We start from the raw sequence: 27,383 nt of genomic DNA on the forward strand, positions 1-27,383 counted from the left end.
CATTTCACATGGCACTCAGTTATAATGATTGCATTTGCAAGAAACCAGTGCAGATTTCAAGAGTTTTGAAAATTGGTAACTTTAGCAATTCTCTCTCTTCAATTCGATGTAACAAACATTATTAGTGAGCATTATTATGTGCCAGGCACTGTGCTCGCCCCTAGGGATAAGAAGATAAATAATAAATGAATGTTTGAAGAGTGATTTAGAGGGATAGGTGTATGGGTGGGGCGTGAGTAGAGACAGATGATGGTCTAGGGCTTTGCTGAAGTGAAAATATTTGTCAGAAAGAACAGATCAGATAGAGTCATTACTTTTTCAGGAAATAGTATAATTTGGTGGGATTTGAATATAGGATGTGGAAAAGAATCTAGTGAGAAAGTTAGTAAGTATAAGTTTAGCTATTACTTTTTGAGCATTTTCTTTGTATGTAGAATTAAGTTAATGCCGATTGTAATGCCTTAAATGTTATGTTAAGAGATTTATATTTATATGTTATTTGAATAAGATAAGGATAATTCCCTGTAATAGAACTGAGAAGGAATTCACAAAAGACTGTAGCCATGTCATCATGGCTATAATCATAGAGTATTTTGTGTCAGGCATTTGGGCTAACAATGTTAAACATTATCTCTTTTTTTTAGGTCAGAGTTTATTATACTAGTTTAATGAGATGTGATCAGGGACTTGATTAGATTTTTAATGATGGGGCTAAAAAGGGGCAATAATTTATACAGTTGTGGGAAAAGTGTTTCAGAACCTTAATGATTCATTCATTCACTCACTTATTCATTCAGCAAACATTTATTAAAGCACTCACTCTTTGCCAGGCTCTGGACTAGGTGCCAGAAGTCAGGTGTATGTGGTATGAGCTTACTATGTGCTGAGAGCAATTCCAAGTGCTGTGCAGGAAGGTATCCTATTATTATCATTATTACAGATGAGAAAATTAAAAAAAAACAGAGAAATCAAATAACTTGTCCAAGGCCAGTGAGCTGCCACACAGGGTTTGATTCAGACCATCTATCTGGCTCCAGAGTTTCATTTCTTAACTCTCCACACTGTGTCCCACAGGTAGACTTCTGACCTCAAACATGTCGTTTTTTAGTTGGGTACAAGAACATAGAAGCAAATAACTAAAATGCTCCAGGAGTATAATTCCAGTACACAAAGTACCATGTGTCATTTTCAGTTTTAGGCTATTATGAATAAAACTGCTATAAGCATCCACGCACAGGTTTTTATGTGCACGTAAGTCTGCCTGAGTGTAATTGCCCTTGGATTGTACAGTAGCTGCATTTAGTGTTTGAAGAAACTGGTAAAATATTTTCTAGAGGAGCTGTGCCATTTTACATTCCAAGTAACAAAGCTTGAATGATCCAGTTTCTCTGTATCCTTGCCATTTGTATTGTCACAATTTTTTTGTTTTAGTCATTCTGATAGGTGTGTGGTCATAAGTAATTGTGGTTTTAATTTGTGTTTCTCTAATGGCTAGTGATGTCCACCATTATTTGCTTATTTGTTATCTGTAGATCTCCTTCAGTCAAATGGCTCCTCATGTTTTACCTGCTTACTAATTGGATTGTTTTTCCTGTTGAATTTTGAGAACTTTTTATATATTCTAGTTACTAGATACCAGTCCTTTGTTGGATATGTGGTTTGCAAATATTTTCTTCTAGTCCATAGCTTGTAATAAAGAGGTCTTTTCACACAGAAAAAGGTTTCATTTTGATGAAGTCTGATTTATCAATTTTTTGTTAGGTACCAAGTCTGAGAACTGTACCCAGTCCTAGATTCTGAAGATTTTCTCATAAGGGCTTTTCTGAAAGTTTTATAGTTTTCTGTTTTTCACTTAAGTCTATGATCTATTTTGCATTAATTTTTGTATAAGGTAAAGCTTAGGTTACATTTCTTTTTTTCTTTTCTTTCTTTCTTTCTTTCTTTCCTTTTCTTTCTCTCCTTCCTTCCCTCTTTCTTCCCCCCCCTCCATTTTTTTCTTCCTTCCTTCCTTTGCCCATAAGTGTCCAATTTCTGCAGCATAATTTGTTGGAAAGGCAATCTTTCCTTCATTGATTTGTTTTTCTGCCTTTGTCAGAATTTATTAGGCATATTTGGTACTCTGTATGTTATTAGGTTTTTGGTTCTCTGGTATGATCTGTGTGTCTTTCCCTCCAACAAGATCACACAGTCTTGATTACTACAGTTATAATTCTTGAATTCAGACAGACTGATTCCTCGCACTTTATTTTTAAAAACTATTTTAACTATTCCAGTTCCTTTGTATTTCCATGTAAATTTTAGAACAATCTTGTCTATATCTATAAGAAATTTTTATTGAATTTTGATAAGAATTGTGTTAAATCTTGTATATCAGCTTGGGGAGACATAACACCATTTTATGCGTAAGGGTTCTAATCTGTGACTATGTTTATGTCTTCATTTATTAGATCTCCTTTGATTTCTTTCATAAGTATTTTATACTTCTCAACATGTAAGTCTTTTCCTTGATTTAATTCTAGTATTTTGTTTTTTTGAGCAATTGTAAGTGGTATTGTATTTTCAATTTCAGCATTTATGTGTTCATTAATAGTATATAGAAATATAATTGATTCTTGTATGTTTATGTCTGTGACCGTGCTGAACTCATTTATTAGTACTAGTAGGTACTAGGGGTCCTTTTGTAGATTCTTTAAGACTTTCTGCATAGACAATCATGTCATCTGAAAACACAAGCAGTTTTATTTTTTTCATTTCCAGTATCTATGCCTTTCTCCCTCCCTTTCTTTCCTTAATGTACTAGTGAGAACTTCCAGAACTGTAGTGGTAAGAAGGCTATCACTGCCTTGTTTTTGATCTAAGTGGTGGTTGTGGTGGTGGTGATGGAGGTGTGTGCATTCAGCCTTTCATCATTACCCGTAGTTTTTTTGGTAGATTTTACAAATCAAATTGACAAAGTTCCACTTTATTCCTAGTTTTCTGAGAGTTTTAAAAATCACCATAGTGATTTTAAGAAATGCTTTTTCTGCATCAATTGATATGATCAAATGTTTTCCCTTCTTTGGCCTGTTAATATAATAGGTTAGATTGATTGATTTTTAAATATTGAGCCAGCCTTTCATTCCCAGAATGAAACTCACTTGGTTATAGTGTATACTTCTTTTTGTATTTTATTGAATTCTATTGAGTAATATTATATTAAGGATTTGTGTGTCTATGTTCATGAAGAATATTGGTCTGTGTACAGAATTGATGTATGTTTTTTAAAGTTTGGTAGAATTCTTCAGTAAAACCACCTATACCTTGAGATTTCTTTTTTGATAGGTTTCAGTTGGTGAATTCAATTGCCTTAATAGTTATAGAGAGATTCAAATTATGTATTTCATATTAGTTTAGTTGTGGTAGCTTGAGGAATTGGTCCACTTAATCTACTTTGTCACATTTATGTGTGTAGATTTAGTCATAGTATTTCTCCATTTTCCTTTTGGTGTCTGCAGGGTCTGTAGTAACATCCTCTGTATCATTACTGGTATTGATAATTTATGTCTTTTCTCTTTTCGCTTGTCAGTCTTGCTAGAGGCTCGTCAATTTTATTGATCTTTGGAAAAATAGCTCTTTATTTTATTGATTTTCTCTGTTTTTCTGTTTTTAATTTCAGTGATTTCTGCTCTTATTATTTCTTTCTTCCTGCTTACATTGGGTTTGATTTGCTCTTCTTTTTCTGGGTTCTTGAAGTAGGAGATTAGAATATCAATATGAAACTTTTCTTCTTTTCTAAGGTATGCATTTCATACTATAAGGTTCCCGCTCAGCACTTGTGTAGTTGTGGCCCACAAATTTTGATATGTTATATTTTCATTTTCCTTTAGTTCAGCTAAAGGAGACTCTTGAGACTTCTGCCTTCATCTATGAATTATTGTGTTGTTTAGTTTCCAAGTTTGTATATTTTCCTGTCATGTTTCTCTTACTGATTTCTAATTTGTTGTGGCTGGAGAATACAGTCTGGATGATTTCAATGCTCTTAAATTTGTTGAGAATTTTTTTGACACTTCTGATACCAAATAGGTGGATTCTCTGTCCCACCTCTCTCCCCATACCAACCAATTTCCCAACTTTCTGGACATCAGCTGGGTATCATATAATTTAATTTATTTCTGACACTAGTTAGTGTCAGACTCCGCAATTTAAGGGCTTAATCCCACAAGACTGTCCTCACTTCAAACACTAGCAAGTAATGGGTCCCCAGGATACCTACACTTTTCTCCAACTTGGTTACAAGTTGGAGTTTGCCACAAGCCTCCCTCAGATTTGATAATTTGCTGAAATGACCCAGGAAACTCAAGAAAACATGTGGTTATGCTTACTAGTTTATTGTATACAAATCACTAGCTAGATGAAGAGGCAGAAAGAGCAAAGTCCAGAAGGGTCCTGAAATCTTCTGTTCCTATAAAGTCGAGGAACACCACCCTTTTGGCATGTGGTGTTTTCATCAACCCCAAAACTCCCTGAACCTTGTAGTTGAGGAATATTTATGGAAGTTGCATCCTGTAGGCATGATTAAGTACTAACTCAATCTCCACATCCTTTTTCTTCTCTGGAGAATGGAGGTTGGGGCTAAAATTTTCCTTTTCTGGAGAAAGGAGGTCGGGGCTTGGTCTTTTTGGTAGGTAGCCTCTATCCTAAAACTCTTCAGGAGCCTACTAAGAGTTGCCTTATTTGAACAAAAGAAATGAAGGGGAAACCAAGACATTTTCAGATAAAGGAAAACTAAAAGAATTTGTCACTAATGGCCCTACACTAAAATAATGACTATTCACATTTTTTTTATCGCCCAGGAAATTCCAAAGATTTAGAAGCTCTGCATCAGGAACTAGAGTAAAAGCTCAAATATTAGAAAAAAAAATACTCCTAACATCTATATCACTTAGGAAATTACAAGCGTTTAAGGAGCTGTGTCAGGAACCAGGAACAGAGACTGAATATATACTTCCTCTAATGTCACACTTCCCCATATGGCATTATTTGAAGTTAATATGCCGATACTGAGGGTTATAGAAATGAGGTAAGGAGGAAAAAAGAAAGTGACAATGGTTTGGATTAATCACCATAGAATATATTAAAAAGGAACAAAATAAAAGAAAGCTGGGGACCGACTTATGGTTCAGAATCATAAATTTTTGGTAGCAAAAATTTTTTTGTGTTTTTCCGTTTTGTGCTCCCTTATACTCATCCCACTCCACTCACTCCACCTTCAATTTCTTACTTTCAGAGAGGCAAGGATAGAATCCATGTTCACAAAGCTTATGAATGGTGAAAGTTGATTCAAATCTAGATCCGTCTGTCTCCAAAGCCTATGCTAAAGTCTATGTAGGTTGAAATGTGAAGTTGATATTGGATCCATGGTTCCCTTAGAGGTGAATGTGGTAGAATTTAGGAGGAAAATATAGTGTAAATGTGGGCACTAGGGAGATGGAGAAGACAAAAAGAAATCAGAGGATATTTTTGTTAACCTGAATTGCAATTCACTATGTCAAGGTTTTATTTCTGTGTCAAGGGTTAATTTCCTTTATAATGAAAATAATACCTACATTATAAGTAAAGATAATGTGGCATAATAACTGGAAAGTATTTGGGATAGTGTACCACACTCATAATGTTCCAATTTAATACTGTTAATGTCTTTGAACACCATTGCTCTAAGTTTTCTGTTTAATAAAAGGAAGCCAAATTAGAATCATAGCAAATGAGTATTTTCTAATAAGTAGAGCTCCTTAAAGTGGAACTGGAAAATACATTTGCATTCATTTGAGAAAGAGCTAAAAATTGCAGTGACTATCACAGTATGGGTACTGAAAAAGCACTAGGTAGTCAGCCCATGTTTACTTGGGTTTTAACCATTTAACCAATTTTAACCATTACAACAAAATAGATTTGATGACCTTGATGTATGTGTCTCTTTTAACAATCTAATCCTTGTTCAAATTGAATCAATTTTTTCTGTTAGTCATTATTATAAATTTTCTTTAAAATCTAGGAATCAGCTCTATGGAAGGGACCGTGTCTTTAAGGCATATAATAAGGTGCTCAGCAAATATTTGTTAAATGAATGAATACCTCAGTACTTAGAAGAACTGCCAGTTATTTTAAACCCCAAATCCTCTTCTGTATTATGAGCAACTATCAGCATTATTTCCATGCTAGCAATTTAAGTTAGCAGTTCTTCAATACAACAGACAAACATAAGGGAAGGAAAAAAGAAAGAAAGAGGGAAGCAAACCAGAAGAGACTATTCACGATAGAGAACAAACTGAGGGTTGATGGAAGGAGGTTGACGGTGGGGTTTGGCCAGATACGGATGGGGATTAAGGAGGGCACTTGTAATGTGCACTGGGTGTTATATGTAAGTGATGAATCACTAGGTTCTATGAAGCCAAATTTACCATCTATGCCAATTAACTAGAATTTAAATAAAAACTTGAAACAAAAAATAAAATAGCAGATCTTCACAGGTGAATTGTCACTACTAGCAGTTACAGAAACATTGTTTATAAATTATTTACTTTTTTATTTAAGAGTGTGAAGTTAGAAGGCAGTCCACCAGAAACCCTTATTTCTGAACAATAGCAAACTCATGGGTTCCAAGACCAAATTTAGTGGTTTAGTGGTTTAGACCACAGAACTCTCTAGAAGCCCTTATATTCAAGATTATGGTTTCAGATACAGAATTAGGTTAGGTTAAAAGATATAGATTAAATCAGCCAAGAGAAGAAAGAGGCACATAGGGTGGAATCTAGGAAAGTTCCAAACACGGAGCTTTGAGTTGTCCTCTCCCCATGGAGCCACACACACAGCATTACCTTTCCAGAGGTAACATATGATGATACACATGGAGTATCAACCAGGGAGCCAGCCAGGGAAGCTGACCCAAGCCTTGGCTTCCAGAACCTTTATTTGGGCTCTGTGGTTGGCTGCCCACATCGCTGACCTCAGTTTCCAGGCATTCTGGGGGTCAAGCTGATACTGTGTGACTCAAAGTTCCTACCATATTTAACATTGTTAAAATATCCAGAAATTCTGTCAGACTATCTGGAAATTCAGAGGCTGTGAAAACTCTAAAATTTCATAGGTTCCAGTCCCACAAAAACTCCTATCAGTACTGGCATTGCAAAGGTTTAGAGAATACTGCCCAGCAGCTCAGGGCAGAGGGCAGACCTCTTCTGGGCAAGGGTTATTCTTCACTACATAAAGAAAGAAAACTCAAGGTTTAAGGAAAATCCAAGGTTTTTTTTTTTTTTTTTTTTAAGATTACTAGTTGTACTTACACAGATATATTTTCCAATATAGAAGATCTAAACACCAGTTTATAACTATGGTGCTGGAATATGGATGTGATCATCATCTTCTAGGCATATTGTTACTTCAGAAAACATGATTTAAAAAGGAAATAGAGCTGGGGCACCTGGGTGGCTGTTGGTTGAGCATCTGTCTCTTGATTTCAGTTCAGGTCATGGTCTCACGGTTTGTGGGTTTGAACCCCACATGGGGCTCTGTGCTATCAGCAGCAGCTTGGGATTCTCTCTCTACCTCTCTCTCTACCCTCCCCTGCTTGCATGTGTATGTCTTCTCTCTCTCTTTTTCTGTTTGTCTCTCTCTCTGTCTCTCTCTCAGTGTCTGTCAAAAATAAATAAATAAAAATTTAAAAAAAGGAAATAGACCTGACTTACAGGGCAGCTGAGAACTATACATATAAGCATAGATAGCATCAAACTATAATAGAAACCAACATGCAATAATAGCTATTTTATGTGACCAAGTCAGAGAATCTAAATATGGAAGTAGATCTTAGAGCTTCTAGTTTAGAATCCAGCCCAATAACTAGACTCTGAAGTTAGGCCTCTCCTACATGATTGTCCCCAAAATCAATCTTCTTCTTATTTCTACCATTCTTTCCAGTCATTCCAGACTCCTTGCTCTTCTTCCTCTTGTCTGCCAAGGAAGCAGGTGGTTTGTCCATCTGGAACTCCACATTTTGCTCCATTCTGATCATTTCCAAATATGATGAATCCTCAAAGGTTTACTTCTTGTTCCAATTATTTCAATTATTAGGTTTTTGGGTTGGAAGCAACAGCAACTTAATTAACTTCGGCAAAAATTTTGGACCTAGACACACACATAGGGAGAAGGCCATGTGATTTTTGTTGCTTAGGCTGCCTAGTGTGTGTTCCTCTGTTACAGCAGCCCTAACAAACTAAAACACAGACTAAATATGTATTTCCGGTCATTTGAACATCATGTTTTATAGTGGTCTCATCTCCTTGGTCAAAATCAAGCACAGTTCACAAAAGAATGTCCTCTTTTGCATATGCAATTCCAGTCTCTTATATTTCACTGTCATTAATCACCTTATACCTATTTGTTTCTCTATTTACATCAGATTTTATTCCATGCAAACACCATGAGAATCTGGACCAAATAGTCATATATTAGGTATAAAGACCTTACTTTCAAATATTATACTTTGCACACCCAGATCTCTATCATATTCTTTTAATAGATTCCAATTGTCTGTTGAAATATTCCATCTTTTTATTCATTTTGCCAAGATTTTCCTTTATTTTTAACATATAAATCATGGTTATTTTAAACTCCTTACCAACTATATTCCATATTTATATCATATCTGGGTCTGTTTTTTCTCTTAATTATTTGTCACTTTACCTACTTATTTGCATGCCTAAAACTTTTTATTAAATGCTGGATATTACCAATGATATATCATAAGTGCTCTGGATATCTTCTAAAGGACATTTAGTTTTTATCTGACAGACAATTAAATCACTAGAGGATCACCCTTATCCTGCCACATTTGATGTTATCCTAAGTCAGGATGGGTCTGTTTCACTTTTGCTCTTTCTCCTAGAGTCCAACCCTTGCTCCTAGCATACTCCTAGCATTCATCCTAACTTCTAGTCAATGATAATAACAAGCCTAGGGAGTTCACTAGCTTAACCCAAACTTTAATGTCTCCACAGAGTTGTGAAACCTCTAAAATTCCTAATTATATTTCAGCCTCCCTTCAGTTTTTCTCTGTTCTGTTTCTTGAAATCTCATTCTGTACATGCTCCGCTTTATGAGTCAGCTAAAGACCCAGTGTGAATTTTTGTGTAGATTTTTGAAGATCCTCTGTAGCTTCTTCTAATATCCTACCCCTCAAATCCCAGTCACCGTGGTAACTCCAAACACCAGTCTGTTTCCTCTGATAGCAAAAACATGCTGTTTTCTGTCTGGACTCTATTCCACCATATAGTGGTTTGGAAATTGTATTCAGGGAGAAATCAGGGTGAATGCAGGATGCAGCTCATGTGTTTCCCTTAGCTCCGAGATCTCAGCCTTGCATTGGTTGCTGCCATTTCCTGAAAATAATTATTTTATATATTTCTCCATACTGATACACCCTTTAGTGGGAGGGGAAGTCTTATACAAGCTAATTAATCATGGCCAAAATTTAAAGTCAGCCATAAAGTTTTTAAATATAGAGTTAGAGTCCTCATGATTTATTTCTTTGTTCTATATGCCCTTCTCTCCTCTCTTTCCATACCTTACTAAATGTGACATAATGAAGAAATATTTCTTTTTTAAAAATATTTTTTAATGTTTTATTTATTTTTGAGAGAGAGAGAGAGAGGGAGAGAACGAGTGAGCATGAGCAAGGGAGGGTCAGTGAGAGAGGGAAACACAGAATCTGAAGACAGGCTCCAGGCTCTGAGCTAGCTGTCAACACAGAGCCTGATGCGGGGCTCGAACCCACAAACCACAGGATCATGACTGGATCTGAAGCCAGACACTCAACTAATTGAGCCACCCAGGTGGCCTTGAAAGGATATTTCTAACAGACAATTCCACAAATAACTATAATCCTACTATAGGAAGACTCAAATGCTATCATCCTGGAGAAGAAAATAGACAATACAATGACAATAGGAATTTTAATCAATGAATAAATTGGTTTCTAGACTTCTGTGAAGCTTTATGGAAGAAATATGTACTCAAAATAGCATTCATAACTGCCTAATTACTTAAATGCAACCTTATGGAAAGACAGAATCAAGCAAGGGGTAAAGACAAACACTAGAAACACATAGTGGAAGCACAAAGCAGATTTCTTAGGTTAAGTTACTGGCAGAATTCATGTCGTTTTCCAGATTTTCATACCCTATGAAGAGGTATAGTTTGGTCAGGCACAGCCAGGCATCCTTCAGTTTTGTTCCAGGAAAAGGACTGATTTCAGGCCCTCTCCTATTTACAGAAGGGTTGGGAGTAGGGAGAAAACATCCAAACTGGGAAGAACGAATCCTAGCCTTTGTAACTGGAATGGCAGTCCTTTTGTTCTCAGATGCAATGGCCAGAGGAGCTTGCATATCCGCGCGCTTACATCTGGAGACCAGGAAGCTCTCCCGGACGGGCCGGCTCATCGACTTCATAGAGAAAATCTGATGGTCTCTTCACAGACAGTAAGTAACCACCCTACGAGTCGTTATCTCAGGGTTATCATGAAGGCTTTTTTCTAGCAGGGACTTTGGGGTCAAATACAAATACATCTAGGGTAGGTATTACAGATTCATCAGCTACACCTGAGAATGGGGCCTTCGGTGTCTCCTTTTCTGACAACTCGGTTTTGCTAACTTAGTGATGGTGGACCAATTTCATGGCTGTGAACGCAATGCAAATAGACAGATGAACAAAGACCCTACGGGAGGAAGTTGGGAGGCTCGAGGAACTCACCTCAGAGTGAGCAGTTTGGGCCCCCACGGACAGATGTTGGTTGCTCATATTGACGTATCTTATTAAGACGTATTAGTTCATTAGTACAAGTGGCTTGGAAAAAAGTGACTTTCAATTTGGGGGCTGCACAGAAGATCACAAGGGCAGGGAGTGGTTTTAAAACTCTAGGTGTTCTACCCACACACCAAACCCATTACGTTAGAGACGCTGGAAAAGGAGCCGAGAAAGAAGTTGTTTTCAAATCTCCACAGATGATGCCAATAGCAGCCAAGGTTGAGAATCACATTCTTAAATTCTTTGCTTCTGCTCTCTTCTGTAAAAATAAAACATCACTTAGATGATCCCTGAGCATCCTTGCCATTCAAGTCCTTCACCTCAATAATCCTGCATGAGAGCCCTTCCTTCACCAGTGTTCTCCTTTCACTGCTCATGAAAAACTGAGGAAAGTTCAGTGAGGTCATTTTTACCTTAGCTTTGTGGCTTTGGTGAATACACATGTTCTCCAAAGTTTACATGACTTCATAAGATGTTTGCCATGTCTGCTCACTTCAGTCATTCGTCAGAGGAAAAGAAGAAACAGCTTTGATTCAAAGAAAAGCGAAGTCAAACATGAAAGATATTACAAAAATAAACATTTTAGGAGTGAGATGAGCCTTTTTGTAAACACAGGAAGCACCTGCTTATTGGTACCATGCTATTGTGGAAATTATGTGCAAGTGTTTTCATAATTACAGATCTATATTCCATATATGGAGAGCAAAACTATTTCCATGAGTCATTTGCAGAAAACTTGGAAACCTCCTGCTTGAGTCCTGACCGTGCTCAGTGGCTCTCTCTCCCAGAGCAGATGCATAATGAGAAAAGCCATGATTGGCCAAATGGGCTTTCACAGGGAGGCTCTCGGAAGAAGAAAGCCTAGAGCCAGGCCCATCCCCACAGCACAGTCACCTGCTGTGGGCCGTTCAGTTCGTGCCAGGCGTTTTTATCCACAGCTCATCCTACCTCACAGGTGTGTCATAAAAGAACTATATAATGTGGAAGACACTCCACAGTGCTGTGAAGCAAGTAACCAAATAAATATAGGATGTTTACCTTGCCAAAAGACAGCATCTCAGCCTCCAACAGGAAGATGCCCAGCCACCTGCTAAGGTCAAATGGTTTGTGACCTGAAGCAAACTGCTTCTGTTCAGTACAAATGGTGTGACTTCCCGCCGCCTTCCAAAATCTTCAGTGGGCTCCATGTATATTCTTCTTAAATGTATCTGCATATTTAGCTCTTCTCATCCTTACTCAGGCCTTTGCCCCACCAGCAAGATCTTCTGCCATTATTTTTCCGTCCTGTCTCTCCTCCTCACTCAATCCCAGCTCCCACCATGGAAATACAACCTGTCATTCAAGCTCCAGTTTAATTAATAACAGCTACCGTTGCTCAGCATTTACTGTGTACCAGGAATTAAGCTGAATGCTTTACATATTTCATTTTATTGAATTCTTCCAACACATCTATAAGGTAAGTTTGATTAAGCCAGTTTAACAGAAGATAACCAAAACTCAGAGAGGTAAAATAACTTGTTCAAGATCCCAAAGCCAGAATTCAAACCCAGGCCTGTCTTGATCTAAAGTTGATATTATTACACACCAGACTGCAATCATTCTTACCAACTTTCCTTGCGAACTTTCTTGATGACTCCGTAATACAGCAGTTTCCCCCAATCTAAACCTAGCTCCCCTTCAGAACATATTTTGACATGCCTTACACTGCCTTGATTACTGTTTGATTTATATTGCTATTTGAATTTAGATGAGTATATTTAGTTTCCTTGCCTAAGTATAGCATATTAAAGCCCCAGAACTGTTCAAATGCTAAACGAATGCGCCTACATTCTCCAGACACATCAAACACTGGTCTTACTCTACACTCTTGAGTATATGTTTTTGTTACCTTTTATTACCTAGCACATTTTTATGTACAGCAATATAACCCCACCAATAATTTGTTCTCATTTGTTAAGAGTCCATATATGGAGGGTTAAATGATAAGACATTAGGTTGAGAGGGTGAGCAAAGGTGTGACCAGAGATGAATAAACCCACTTCCAAGGCATTATGTTACGATTTCTAAGTTGATAAGAGCCATCAGAACTTAAAAAAAAAACAACTTAGCAAAGGCATTCCTTTTTTGTAATGTAAAGAATGTTTGCCAAAATACGCTGACATTAGACTGTATTCTAAATATGGATGAGTCATAATATTTCCCAATCAGCTATTAATAATAGTTACTAGTATCTTCTTTGTTCAGAATGCTTTACTATGCCGTAGCACAAAGGTAGAGTCAAGCATAAAATAAATTAGCATAGTGTTTTACATTTTAGGAATAATGAACATGAGGTCTATCTATGCAATCTGATTTGATGGATTAAGAAAAATATTTCGAAAATTCAGAAGGCAAAGCACTCTAGCCAGATAAACAGAAAGCTGAGGGAAAACTTTTAGAGCTTGAATGAAATAGATAATACTTTAAGAGGAAAGAGCAAATTATATAAATGAGTACTTATTGAGGAAATGAAATAAAACCTGTTATGAGAGATAAAAATAATTGGCACCCAGGAGATACCCCACAGGGACTTCCTGTACCAACCACAGTATACTTTTTTTCTTTTTCAAATGAAGGAGGAGTAAAGGTTACATGTTGTGGCTTCCTGATGAGTATAAGGTTTCTCCAGTGCTCATTTTCCTAATTTCAAAATTACTGAGTAAGAATGCTTCCATTTTTATTGGGAACTCAACCTGGAGTATAAAGAGGACTAAGTTAAAGTAGAGAGGTGTGCATCTCAGGGAGCAGTGTGTTTGCTCATACTCAACTTGTGAACAAGCCCTGAGGACCCCTCAGCAGCATCCCTGCTTGGGGTATGACAGTATGACACCACTTCATGATGCGGAAGTCAGGAATGTGAAATTTACCTCACCCTCATCCCCAGTTTCAGTGTGTGGGAGTTCCAGTGTATTCTTCTCTTATTTATGAGTTTGTCTCCTTTTGTACAGACTGAGATAATACCCACTTGCTTTCCCTCAAAAGTTTCAGGGATGACTCATGAAAAAGGCTTCACTACTTAGTCAGTATGCAAAGGCACTGTGAGTAATAAAGAATTTTCTTTAAGCCTGCAGAAAACTTTCATCTGCATTTCCTATTTAGAATTTCGTTTTACTTTTCCTATTTATTAACAGCTGTGAAACTTTGAAGAATTATAACTGCAAGTCCTCACCATTTCCTGACCTCCCTATAGCTATAGATTTTCTAGCCATATGATCTTAAAGAGTCAACTTATTTTAGTGAAAGCAGCTCCAGATAGGGCATCAAATGACCCATGTTCAAATTTCAGTTCTGCCTTTTGACCTTGATTAAACCAAGCACCGCCCTGAGCCTCGGCACCTTTCTTTACAAAGAGGGGAAATAATACCTGCTTGCACTTACCCACAGAATTGTGGTGAGGCTCAATTTGAGAAGTATGAAAAAATGCTGCATAAATCACATCTCTGCAGAGGGGCTGTTCATGCTATTTTAAGTGTCCTTTAGCCCCATCATTTATATGAAACAGCAATTACATGCAGTTAAGGTTTTATTTCTTTCCAGTCTTTTTCTATAGTATATGTGTAGATTTACTTTTTTAAATGTAGGCAGTATTTTATTATGATGTAATTATGTATTATCATATTTACATGTATTGTGACATATGTACTTATATATTCCTAAGGTAATAAAAGTTCTTCCAAAACATGGTTAATAACAGCTTGATATGTCTATCACATATATATATAATGAAGTATGTTGGATACATGCATGTCTTTTCATGTTATTAAAAATTATTTCCAAACATGGTTAATAATGGATCCATTAAAAATATGTTGGGTGGGGTGCCTAGGTGGCTCAGTCGGTTAAGCATCTGACTTCGGCCCAGGTCATGATCTCACGATTCCTGGGTTCAAGCCCTTCTGACGGCTAGCTCAGAGCCTGGAGCCTGTCTTCAGATTCTGTGTCTCTCTCTCTTTCTGTCCCTCACCCACTCACACACACACACACTCTCTCTCTCTCAAAAATAAACAACATTAAAAATTTTTTAGGTAAAAAATAAAATTAATTCTAAAAAAAGAAAAATAAGGGGCGCCTGGGTGGCTCAGTTGGTTAAGTGTCCGGCTTCGGCTCAGGTCATGATCTCATGGTTTGTGGGTTCGAGCCCCGCATCAGAGGCTCTGTGCTGACAGCTAGCTCAGAGCCTGGAGCCTGTCTTCAGATTCTGTGTCTCCCTCTCTCTCTGACCCTCCCCTGCTCATTCTGTCTTTCTCTCTCTCTCTCTGTCAAAATTAATTTAAAAAAAATTAAAAAATTTAAAAAATATGTTGGGTAGTGCTCAGTGCAGAGAAGATTACCATGGTCTCTGCACAAGAATGACACACAAATTCATGAAGCATCCATATTTTTGCACAGGTAGAAAGAGGAGACAAATACCATATGATTTAACTTATATGTGGAATTTAACAAAGCAAAAGAGCAAAGGGGAAAGAAGAGAGAGGCAAACCAAGAAGCACTCTTAACTACAGGGAACAAACTGATGGTTCCCAGAGGGGAGTATGTGGGGGGAGGGGTAAATAGGTGGTGGGGACAAGGAGGGCACTTGTGATGAGCCCTAGGTTTGTATGGAAGGGTTAAATCACTGAATTGTATACCTGAAATTAATATCACACTGTGTATTAACCAACTGGAACTTAAATAAACACTTTTTAAAAAGGTGGTGGGTAATAATTCTACCGTCGGAGTGAACCATAATCTGTGGGATCACTCTTCACCTTTAACTCATTAAAAATACTCATTAACAGGTTCTATTGTTTTTGTCTTGTTTTGCTATTTTGTTGTTGATGTCACTGGGTTTTTTTTGCTATTATAACCAAGACTATAGTAAATATTTTTGTACAACAATCTTTTTATGAACCCCTAATTCAATAGAGGAGATTTCTAGAGCTCAAATCACTGAATCAAATGTATAGATTCTTCTACGACCTTTGGCTAGCGCTTGCTAACATATGGTCAGATTCTGCATGAAGTATTGTACTGTTTAGACAATGTAAGAGATAGCTTTTCTGGTAGCTCTGTCATAATTACCTATTTTAATCATTACCAATTTCATAGGCAAAAAAAAGAGTAACTTTCTATATGTTTATATGATCACTAGTGAAGTTGAAAATTAGTCATGTTTATTGATTTTAATTATGCCTGCCACAAATTTCTTATGTTGGCTCCATTTTCAGTATTTTCCTTATTAACTTTTATACCTTATTTCCACCTTAAGAAATTAATTATGCAGTCATCATAACTCATAAAATTTTACAAATTTGGCATCTACACTTTAATATTGCCGATGATTTTTGACATTGTAAGTTTTTTAAAAGTTTTTTTCCTTCCAGCCTTATTGAGATATAATAGACACATAGCATTGTGTAAGTTTCATTTAAGGTGTATAACATGTTGGCTTCATACATTCGCATATTGCAAAATGATAGTCAACACAGGATCCTAAAAATCAAATTTACCAGGGAGTTTATTCCATTGCTGCTTTTTTTGAAATTTTCGTGAATTCAGTAGAGGAAATCCATACTGCATTCATATAGTAATTCATAGGGTGTTTTTTTTAAAAATACTTATTGTGAGAGAGAGAGACAGAGCATGAGTGGGGAGGGGCACAGGGGGAGGGAGACACAGAATCTGAAAGAGGCTCTAGGCTCTGAGCTGTCAGCACAGAGCCTGACGCGGGGCTCGAACTCATGAACTGTGATATCATGATATGAACTGAAGTCAGACACTTAACTGACTGACCCACCCGGGTGCCCCTAGTAATTCATAATTTTGATAAAAACCAGCCCAAGTTCAAAGACTTAGCAACCTAGAGTAAAGTTAGGATGTGATGGTACCGATTATTGCTGCTCTACTAGGAAGTCAGTTTGAAAGCACCTGCAAGGAGATTATTAAGTATTTCTGGTGCAGGAGGAATTGGCATCAACCCAGTCACAGCTCTATTTATAGGCCACTCAGATATGTCCAGTGCCAAAGCATTTAGCCGATGACGAGCACCCAGAAATTCTGACACTTGGAAAGCAGAAGGTCTGTGCTGGTATGTCTGTAAGTCAGAGGGGCTGGGGTTCAGGCTCAGGCTCAGGGAGATGATGGAGAACAGGGAACAGACAACTCCAAAATCAGTTCTGCTGGGGAAGAGCGGTTTGCAAATGTCTGAGATGCGGAAGCTATAAGTAACAAGGTGACTCTAAAAGGAACTGGACTTCCCTCCCGGATCTGTCTCACCATTCTCTGCCTCTGTTTGCCTCTGTGCTAAGGGCAAAACTTCTTGCTTGCCCTACATTTAAATTTGATACTTCTGTCTTTAGAAAGGCCCATGAAAAGGCACACTTGCCTCCTTAGCAGCATGAATAGTAATCATGGCTAATACAATTAATAAGAATTAACATTATTTAGGCTCTTTCAGTGGTCCAGACCTTGTTCTGAACCCTTTCTATTCATGGAACCCTTCAAAACACCTTTAACTGGGAGGAATACAATTTCCTCCATTTTATGGTTTAAAAAAACCTGAGGCACAGAGAAGTAGATGACTTATCCAGGTTGCACAGCCCACAAGAAGATGAGCCAGGATTTGAAACCAGACAGCCTGGTTCCAGAATTGGCAACTTTATTAAATTCTATAATATTCTGTATTTACTAATACAAATTTTGATTCATGTATGTGGAAAGATGTGTGCATGTATATCTATATATTTGGAAAGATCTACGTATGTGACAACCCTGGATGTCTGTTTTTATTTACTATGGTCAATGGAAGGGAAGGATTAGGAATTAAAGAATTATTGGCTTATCTCGGCCTCTGGCTTTCCCACCTTCTGATATTTCTACCATAAAACAATAGAACAAAGGCATAACACAAACATAACCATTTTTCTACAGTTTGATATTTGTTAGTTCTGCTGGAGATTGGCTTATAAGGAAAGCCATTCTGAAGGTAACGATCAAAGTAAGATCAAGTTTATATATCCGCCTATTATATTCTTAGTACCTCTGGTGCTTCCCTAGGTACCAGCTTAGCACAGGACAGTGGAGTGGAGAGTATGTGGCGGCGAATCCCCAATAACAACACGATCTCGGCCAGCCTAACTGACAGACTCTTGTCCCTGTTGTCCCTTTCTCTTCCCACCTCGTTATCCATGCAGACTCAGGGGTCTCTCATGGTTGTGGTTTCAGGACTACTTATGGCCAAACAGTACTTGATATCTCAGATGGGGACACGAAGAAGCTGTACTACTGCCACCAATTCTGTCTCTTGTCTCATTCCCTCTGCTCCATCTCCCCACTGCCCTGCTAGACTAATAGTTTTAGTACAATTTAATCACATCCCTCTCTCCTTAAAATTCCTTCCATGGATTCCCACCTCCTACAGGTTAAAATCCCACCTCCCTAACATGGTGTCCAAGCTCCTTGACAATATGGCCTCTCTCCTGTCTCCAACTGAGACTATGAGCTCCTTACAGGGAGATAACCCTGCTCTCCAACCTTGTGATGGCATTTAATAAATATTTAATGGATGAATGGATGGGTGGCTCGATTAAAGAATGGATGAATAGTATCTTTTATATGGTGATAATTTCTTTGATTTATATTGTTCTTTAAAATTAGCAAAAACTCCAAGATACATTATTTCAATTAGACATGACAACAAATTTCTGAAATGGGTATTACTGGCAATCACACAGGAGGAACAGGTTCAGTAAGGTTAAGAGACTTGCCAGACATCACAGTTTGGGTCACACCAAACCTTGTGGCCTTTCTAATATGTCACAGTTCTTTTTCATAATGCATGAGGTGATTTAAATGTAGCTATTTAATGATGCAGAGATTTATAGAGTTTTACAGCTGGGAGACTCCCCTAGTCAACTCTTTTTATTGGAAACAGGAAAAACTGAGACTCAAAGACATGAAATTTCTCAAATGTGCCTACTCATTAGCAACAGACTGGAAAATGGCTTCCTAGATCCTAATGCCAATTTTCTAGGTTCTTAAATCCATCCTCTGCCACTCTCTGTGCAGCTGAACAACTTTAACCTTTCTGTGTCTCAGTTTCTTAAACTGATAAATCAGAGTAATAATAGTACCTGCTGCACAGGATCATTGTGAGGATATAAAAAGGATAATACAAGGGAAATTCTTCAAAAGCAAGTGCTTTAAAAGTATTATATATTAATCACCATCATTTTACATGGATTTTTTTTCTTTAATAAATCAATAACATTGAAGAGGTGCTACTTGAGTGATAGTGGTCACACTCAAATAATAAAAGTTGAAAGGCAGAAAAGCAATATGATGCATGCTCAGATGCAAATAGTAAGTTATAGGACTGGAAGATACTATGAGTGAATGATACAAAACCCTAACTCAAGGTCATAGGCAAATAAATTGTTAGGCTTTTTTTTTTTTTCCCCTTGAAACTTCCCACTTTCTGAGGGGGGGCAAATTATTTTGAATTGCAATGCATGGTTGAAAAATAACAAAGTAAGAAGCATTACTTTATTACTTATCCCCCCCCCCACAAAATGGCTGTATTCTTCTATCTGCTAACTGAAGCAGATATATGCACAAACATACATGTAAACCTAACTAGCAGTGAATGCACTGTCTTACCTACTGAAGGACCATTCAACTATAATCATCGCCTCTCCTATTGCGTTCCTGCCAGCTGGTTTTCTCTGAAGGGAAGGATTTTCCACATTTCTCATTAACCCCATGAATTGCATTTACTCATTGATCCCTTGCCATCTGAGCCTTCAGTAGTAGTCAGATTAGGCAGAGCTATGCTATAGTAACAAACAAAATAGCATTAGCTTACAAAATAAGAGTTCCATTTCTCACTCATGGCTCATGTCATAGAGGACTGACTGTAGCTCATTCTGGGACTCGCCTGAAGTAGTCATCTCTGTCTGAAATACTGTGGGCATCACAGCAGAGAAAAGGAGTTTGCAAAAGTGTGAACCTGCTCTCAAAGCTTCTCCCTGGGTGTGACACACATCACTTCCATTCATCTTCATTGGCCGAAGTAAGTCATGTGGCCAAGCCAGTGGTGATGAAGTAGATATTCATCAATGGCAATATAATCTATCACACATTTCTATTGTAATCTTTATTGACTCTTTGTTCCTCCTGAGTTATGCCAGATTCTGGTTTTTCAAGGTTAATGTAAATTGTCTACATCATTCTTCCTGTTTATCTCTGTGACTCCTAATTAGTTTTGTGAAATTTGATACTGAACATAGTATTACTGTCCTAAAGAAGATACACATTATTAAAAAAGCTAAAAGGTTTATTTATTTACCTATTTATTTACCAAAGGTAGGTTATCAGATCACTACATAAACTCATTTTAACATAAATTCTTCTGAGTTTCTGTATTGTTTCTCTAACTCTCTATTAGACCTGTAAATATAACTTCTAATCTTCTAAGTCTTTTCTCCCATGGGGCCTGGAATTTATAATAATTACACATTTTGTGTTTTCATAAATACTTGCTAATAAACTGAGAGCATCTAGTGGAATAAAGATAATAACCTTCAATCTTAGATTTATCACCAAACTGTTCTGCAATATGACAAAGGACAGGTCTATGTCTTTGGGTTTAGAAAGTGATGATGTCACTCTTAATGGAATTGGTGAGACTGAAGAATCTTCATTATTTAATGACTGTAATGGACTCTGAAAGCATCCTGCAATTCATATGCCTTATAATGCCAAGTCACCAAAATCCAAGAGAAGGGTAAAATTACTTTGGAAGTCATTCTTTCCATGAGTCAGGGAAAAAGCCAACTTTTGCATAATTTACCCAACATATAATTTCCAAAATTATATTAACCAATTTTAGTTTCTAAAGTATTTTTACCCAATATACCCACACTCACCTCAAATCAGTGCTCTATCTCCAGAGCCAGAACTCAGGTAAAGCAAGTTACTCTCTTCTGGAGGGCCTCATAAAATTCACTATTTTGCTGAAATCCATCAATATCAGTGTTTCTCACCTTTTTAGATTTTTTTTTCTAATTACCCACACACAATTTCAATACCACAGATACACTGTATGCCTGATTATTTATTGTATGTATATCTGTGCTTTGTATATTTAAAAAGTAAGAACTAGGGTGCCTGGGTGGCTCAGTGGGTTGAGCATCAACTTCAGCTCAGGTCATGATCCTGCAGTCCAGTCCATGGGTTTGAGCCCCATGTCGGGCTCTGTGTCAACAGCTCAGAGCTTGGAGCCTGCTTCAGATTCTGTGTCTCCCTCTCCCTCTGCCTCTCCTCTGCTCGTACTGTCTCTCTCTCAAAAATAAAATAAAATTAAAAATTAAAAAATAATTGAAAGTAGGAACTATTTTTTTCCTCGCTTTGGAGTAATGCTGCCCCATTGAGAACACATAACCTTTAGGACAGATGCTTTCTCCTGCCATGCACTTCTGCCTTTTTTACACTTACATCAGAATTTTCTGCTCTTCTTTTTCAACCATGCCCTTTTGCATTTTCTCACCTCAGGATTTTTGCACATGTGATATCTTCTTTCTGGAATAATCTCATTTCTGTGAGTCCAACCATTTTTCAAACATTAGATCAAGCCCTACTCCCTTCAAGTAGAAGTTTTTCTAAATATTAAATCAACTTCCTTTCCCCTAGAACACTTACCTTTAACAGACAATAATTTCTCTACCATAATATCTCAGTCTACTTTAGACTAACATTATTTAAGTACATGACTCCCTCACTAAATTGTAAGCTGAAAGATGGCAAGGATTATTAATCTTTGAGTTTCCCATTTTTCAGAGAAAGTGCTCAATAAATATTTGTTATATCAAGTTTATTAATTTTTAATTAATTAATTAATTATTAATCCAGCTGGTATTTCATATTGAAAATAGACTTCAGCTGCCTAAGAGCTCACATTGTTATTTAGGTGGATATGTAGACATGGATTCATACATACACAGGTGCCACCCAGCTGGGAAAATGGGATATTCCTTCAACTCTTCATCCTCTGCACATCAAACTTTGGTTCCTCCTTGGAAAGCTCCCTGGATCTATCAATGGCACACTATTCTTCATATTGCACAGGCTCAAAATTTCAGAAGCACTTTAGTGCCTCCCTTTCCTTCATCCCCTACACCTAAGTGGTTGCCCAGACTTGTTGATTCTTCATTTTTCATAAATCTTGATTTTTTATTCTTTTATATTTTTCTGCAGTTTTATTTTTTATTTTTAAAAATCGTTTCTTGTCAGATTGGTTTCCATATAACACCCAGTGCTCTTCCTGATTTTTTATTTTCTCCACTGCCAGCACCTTATTCTAAATCTGTGACATCTCATTTACAGTTAAGTCCTCAATCCACAGTTCTCGTCTTTCCACATCACTAATTGTAACTATTCTTCAATCCTTCCTACTCAGGATTATCTTCCTGAAACATAGACTGTGATCTTATTCTCTGTTGTTCAGCTGCTTAAGATACTGTAGACAATTCAGAATAAATCCAATTAATTCAGCACGAATGCTGTGGACTGAGTTGTGTCCTGCCAAAATGCATTTGTTAAAAATCCTAACCCCCAATGTAATATTATTTGGAAATGCAGTCTTTGTGAGGTAATTAGGTTCAGACAAGACCATAAGGATGGGGCCCTTGTGATGAGATCAGTGCCCTTGTAAGTAGAGTACTCATGCTGTCTCTTTGTCTGCTACATAGGATACCTTGTAAGAAGAGTGTTCTTGCCTCTCTTTCTCTGCCATGTGGGAATACTACAAAAAGGCACCAATGGCAAGCCAGAAAGAGAGCTCTTACTGGAACTCAACCAAGCCAGATCCTGAACTTGGACTTCCAGGCTCCAAAACTGTGATAAAACACTTCTGCTGTTTAAGTCACCCAGTCTATGATATTTTCTTATAGGATCCTGAATAGACTAATACAATAACTTCTGTGATCCTGCTTCAAATGGCCTTAACTAATCAATCTCAGCAACTAAGTCTCCCCACAAGCAATGTTCAGATCTAGTTAGGCCTATATCCTTTGACACAAATGCTAGAATGAATTCTCTACTTAAAAGAGTTAAAATGCTTTCCAAAATAATTGGTTACAATAAAGATTGTTATTATTTGGATATCTTTTCTAATGAATGCTCTTCCTAAAGTGGTCTATCAGGCTCAAAAATTGTAAAACGTATATATTGCAGGGTCTGCCCTAAGCTGAGAGAAGCATGCTTGCATTTAAATTCAAAATACCTTAGCTTCTTATACCCAAAAAACATAAAGATGGAGAAATTTGATTGTTCATATTTTGCATTTAACAAATTCTACTGTCCATCTATCATAAGCCAAGCCCTAGGCCAGGTGTTATCAGTATAATAGGACTGGACAGTTTCAACCTTCCTGGAAACATTATGATGAATGAGTCTAGCTCTTTTCTATAAGCAAATGTGGGAAATGACTTCATTTAATTGAGAATAGGTCTGCATGTGGTTTCCCATTTGGGCCACAGAGAAGCTGTTAATTGGCTTGCTTGGTCAGAAAGCCTCCCTTTTATTTCCATCTCTGAGGCTGTCTGTCTCTCTCTTTCTGTTTCCCTCACTGTCTTCTTCTTATGTATAGATAAATGGAATTCTCCCCCCACTGAATTTCTCCTTATTCAATGACGGAAGATTGAAGAGACAATTCTCCATTCTACTTTAGCAAGAACATCCTGACAGTCTGTGGGCTCTCTCAGAAACTCACGGTAGAAGCCATGCCATGCAGCTACAGGTCATTTTCATGTTTTGAGAATATACTCCCTCTGGGCCTTTCAAAATAAAGTGGAACAGTAGGGATCTAAGAAATTAAGCTTTGTCTCATGTTTTAGAGGCTAATTTCTCTTTCTAATGTTTAAACTGGTGCCCTACGAAAGATTTTAATTTAAAGAAAATAATTTTAAATTCAAATCTATGGATTTCTTTCTGGAGTTCACGTAATCCCAAACAGATATAATGTACTTTATTTCCTTTTGTGAGAATGATTTTGCATATTTTATGTGTCCTCCAAAGTCACAAAGCAGTCTATTCATTTTGATGACATAATGTTCTACTTAGCCAACTTTTATCCAAAGATCAAATATGCTAAACTGCGACAGCATTGCCAACAGCCAAACCCAACTCCACATAGAACCTCAGCCTAATATAGGCTTTCATTCAAAGCTGAAATAGAGTTGTGTCATTCACTCCCTTACTGTCTTTTAGGAACTTAAAGAAGGTCTACCCATGTGAGCTCCCCCTCACACCTCATGTGTATCTTGCACATCTTCGTAGAAGCCATTATCTTTCATCAGTGGGCCTGAAGTCCCCCAGTGGGGAGGGGCCTCACTATGCAGCGTCTTGCCATTTTAGAGTCACAAACTGAGTAGAAAGTACGTGAATTACACAGGTCTTCTAGTGATATGGAATTCAAAGTGAAAAAGTCTTCCTGGGAAAAGAAACACAAATGCTGAAAACTTGCTTTTCATTGACTTATGCCACCACAAACAGAGTAAGAACAGAGAGGCAAGAAATCTTATTTCTAAAAACCAAATTTTGGGGAGCACCCAGGTGACTCGGTCAGTTCAGCATCCAACTTTGGATGAAGTCATGATTTCACAGTTTATGGGTTTGAGCCCCTCATCAGGCTTTGCAATGACATTGTGGAGCCTGCTTTGGATTCTCTGCCTCCCTCTCTGCTTCTCCTATGCACACTCTTTCACTCAAAAATAAATAAACATTAAAAAATTTAATAAAAAATAAATTTAAAAAACCCCAAATTCTTAGGTCTCTGGCAGCTCTTTGTATCATTTCCTTCTTCTCTAAAATAGAAATAATGAAAGTTTCTCATTTCAAATGTCCTACTAAGAGCAAAGCCTTGGACATTTTCAGAAGAACAGACTTAACTATTTTTCATATATTATACTTTAAAAATACATTTATTTCAGGGCACCTGGGTTGCTCAGTCAGTTAAGTGTCTGATTTCAGCTCAGGTCATGATCTCATAGTCATGGGTTTGAGCCCTGCATTGGGTTCTGTGCTGAAAGCTCTGAGCCTGGCACCTGCTTCAGATTCTGTGTCTCCCCCTCTCTCTGCTTTTCCCCTGCCCACACTCTCTCTCTCTGTCTAAATTAACTAAAACATTTAAAAACTTAAAATATATATACATATGTATTTCAAAAAATAATAGCTGTAAATTATTGAATGCCTTTTGAGTGTCACATACTTCGTTAAATTCTGTTTCACCTTCCCTACAGCCCTGAGTGGGTATCAGTATTATCCTTAATTTACAGGTTAGAAAATTAAGGCTTATGCCTCAATTATAATAAAGAATAAAGAGGAGACACAGCTAATAAAGATTGAAGCCATAACTTTAACCAATGCCCTTTATCACCACATAATAGCACATCTCCATAATTTTCATGAGGAGCTTCATTTATATCGCCAGCACCAGTAACAGCCCCATCACTGACCCACCAGCTCTACCTTAGAAGCAGACAGAAGTCATTCAATACATCAGGCAAAACCAAGCAGATGAAGTTGCATAGCATGTTGGTTAAAAATGCCAATGAACCAACCAAAGATGGGGACTGCCAGCTCCATCTTTCTCTTATGGGAGCCTGAACAATTTATTGTACCTTCTTGTGTTTTGTTTTGTCATCTACAAGGTGTAAATGATAAAAACAATATCTATTTATGGGATTATTGTAAGTATTAAGCAAGATAACCCCCATAAGGCACTGTCCTGTACATCAGTTATTTGTGTTAACATATGAAGACCATATCCTTTTAAGCTTTGTAGTCTTAGTGCTTGCTTAACGCCTGACTTACAGTAGATTCTCAATAATTGTTTGATAATAATTGTTTGATTAATAAAAATCAGATAGGTCAGGATTCATTGTCAGAGGAGTATAAGCTTACCCCAAAGCCAGGTGTGTGGCAAATGTGAACTCAGAGAGATGACCAAAGTCAGGTCACCAGTCACCCAAAGGAGAGGTAGCAGATGCAAGCATAGTAAAGATGACTGTGGGGGCTAAAACTGGATCAAGGTCAAAGCTGGCAGAAGCTAAAGGGGAAAATGTAGGGCTTTGGAATATGGGTACATTTATCAGATTATAAGAGGTGACTTGTCTGCTTCTCCTCTTCCCTTTCCTCTTTAAACAAACATTTGCTAGGTACTTCCTTTGTATCCAGAACTGTATTAGGCTCTGAGATTATAATAAATAAAATCATTAGCATTACTTAACTTGCTTATTTCCTCAAAATGCTTATTTGAACTGCAAATAAGGTTGTTACTAAAGTAAAGGGGGATTTCTCCTGCTTTGATTTTTACTGAGACATCAGTATAATCTATATCTGATGCCAAATTGAATGTGAGACAGATCACCATATACTTAATTTGTCCCCACCAAAAAGTTAAAGTGGTTTCCAAAGTCATGGATCCACCTCACTTACCTTGAAAATATAAAAAGGAGAAAGAGAGAGAGAGAGAATGAAAATGGAAAAATATTTGAGAAGAGTATTTCTTTGGGGAAATTACACTTTGAGGTTTCTCCAACTTATCTGAACAGAAGAGTGGTCTACTGTTATCTCATTTTACTCCTACAGTGAATAGACTTTCCATGGCACCTAGCTGAACAGCTAGGTTTTCCTTTGTTGTTGATGGGTACAGAATACTGAAGCCTGAAGTAAGCCTAAGCTAGCCAGAATTACCTGTGGCAGGGTGGCCTTGTTGCAAAAGAGGTAGTCTCCTAAATTTTTGCTGGTGCAAGGGTTGTATGAGTGTTTCTGGTGGATGAGATGCAAGTCGGTTGGTAGAGAGGGCTACCATGTTATCAAAGTGGGCCCAGCGAGGCAGAGACAACTAGACAAGCAAAGAAATCCCAGGAACAAGAAACTAGAAGACATCTGATTCCTAGGGACTGTAGAAGGGCATCAGTGTGACTGTGCCATATAGAGATAGATCTGAAAGGGTCAACAAACCTAAATGTGGGAGGTCTCCAAGAATGAGAATCCAAGAAGAACCCAAAAAAATGCCCACCAGAGAGAGAATCATATTTGAAAAGTACTCAGCCCAGAAGAACCAATTTATGACCTTTTCTGTTCCCTTACTCCTGCCCTCCCAAACCTCAGTAGGGTCAAGAACAAGCTCAAAAACTGGTATGAGAAGATTGTTAAGGAGAAGAAACCACAAAGTGTAGAAAGACAGAAGCCAACAATATCTCTTCCATCATGTATATCAACTAGAAGAAGGCCTGAGTTGGAAAACGGGAAAGTATTGAATCAAGCTCATTTTGTATTAACATCTTACACTTGGCAACTCTGATTTTTTTTTTTTTATTGAGATGGGGTTTGTTTCTTAAAAGAGATGGTAGGATATGTTAATAACTAAGTAAGAGCGGAGAAGTTATGGAAGATACTCAAGTTCTGATTCACTAGCAAGAGATAATTACTCTCACTGATGTCTGAAATAAAGCTGAGGGAGACAGTAA

The 27,383-nt window shown here is 37.4% G+C and overlaps 1 long non-coding RNA gene and 1 pseudogene across 1 annotated transcript; both read left to right on the plus strand.

The window, feature by feature from the left end:
* On the plus strand, positions 1 to 27,383 carry LOC115300102. Its single transcript, XR_003912503.1, has 3 exons — positions 1 to 75; positions 10,376 to 10,508; positions 27,025 to 27,383. It is a non-coding gene; the product is annotated as an uncharacterized LOC115300102 (long non-coding RNA).
* LOC115300553 lies at positions 15,186 to 15,255 on the plus strand (annotated as a pseudogene).

Source organism: Suricata suricatta, chromosome 8 (assembly GCF_006229205.1).
Source record: "Suricata suricatta isolate VVHF042 chromosome 8, meerkat_22Aug2017_6uvM2_HiC, whole genome shotgun sequence".
Classification (NCBI taxonomy): domain Eukaryota; kingdom Metazoa; phylum Chordata; class Mammalia; order Carnivora; family Herpestidae; genus Suricata; species Suricata suricatta.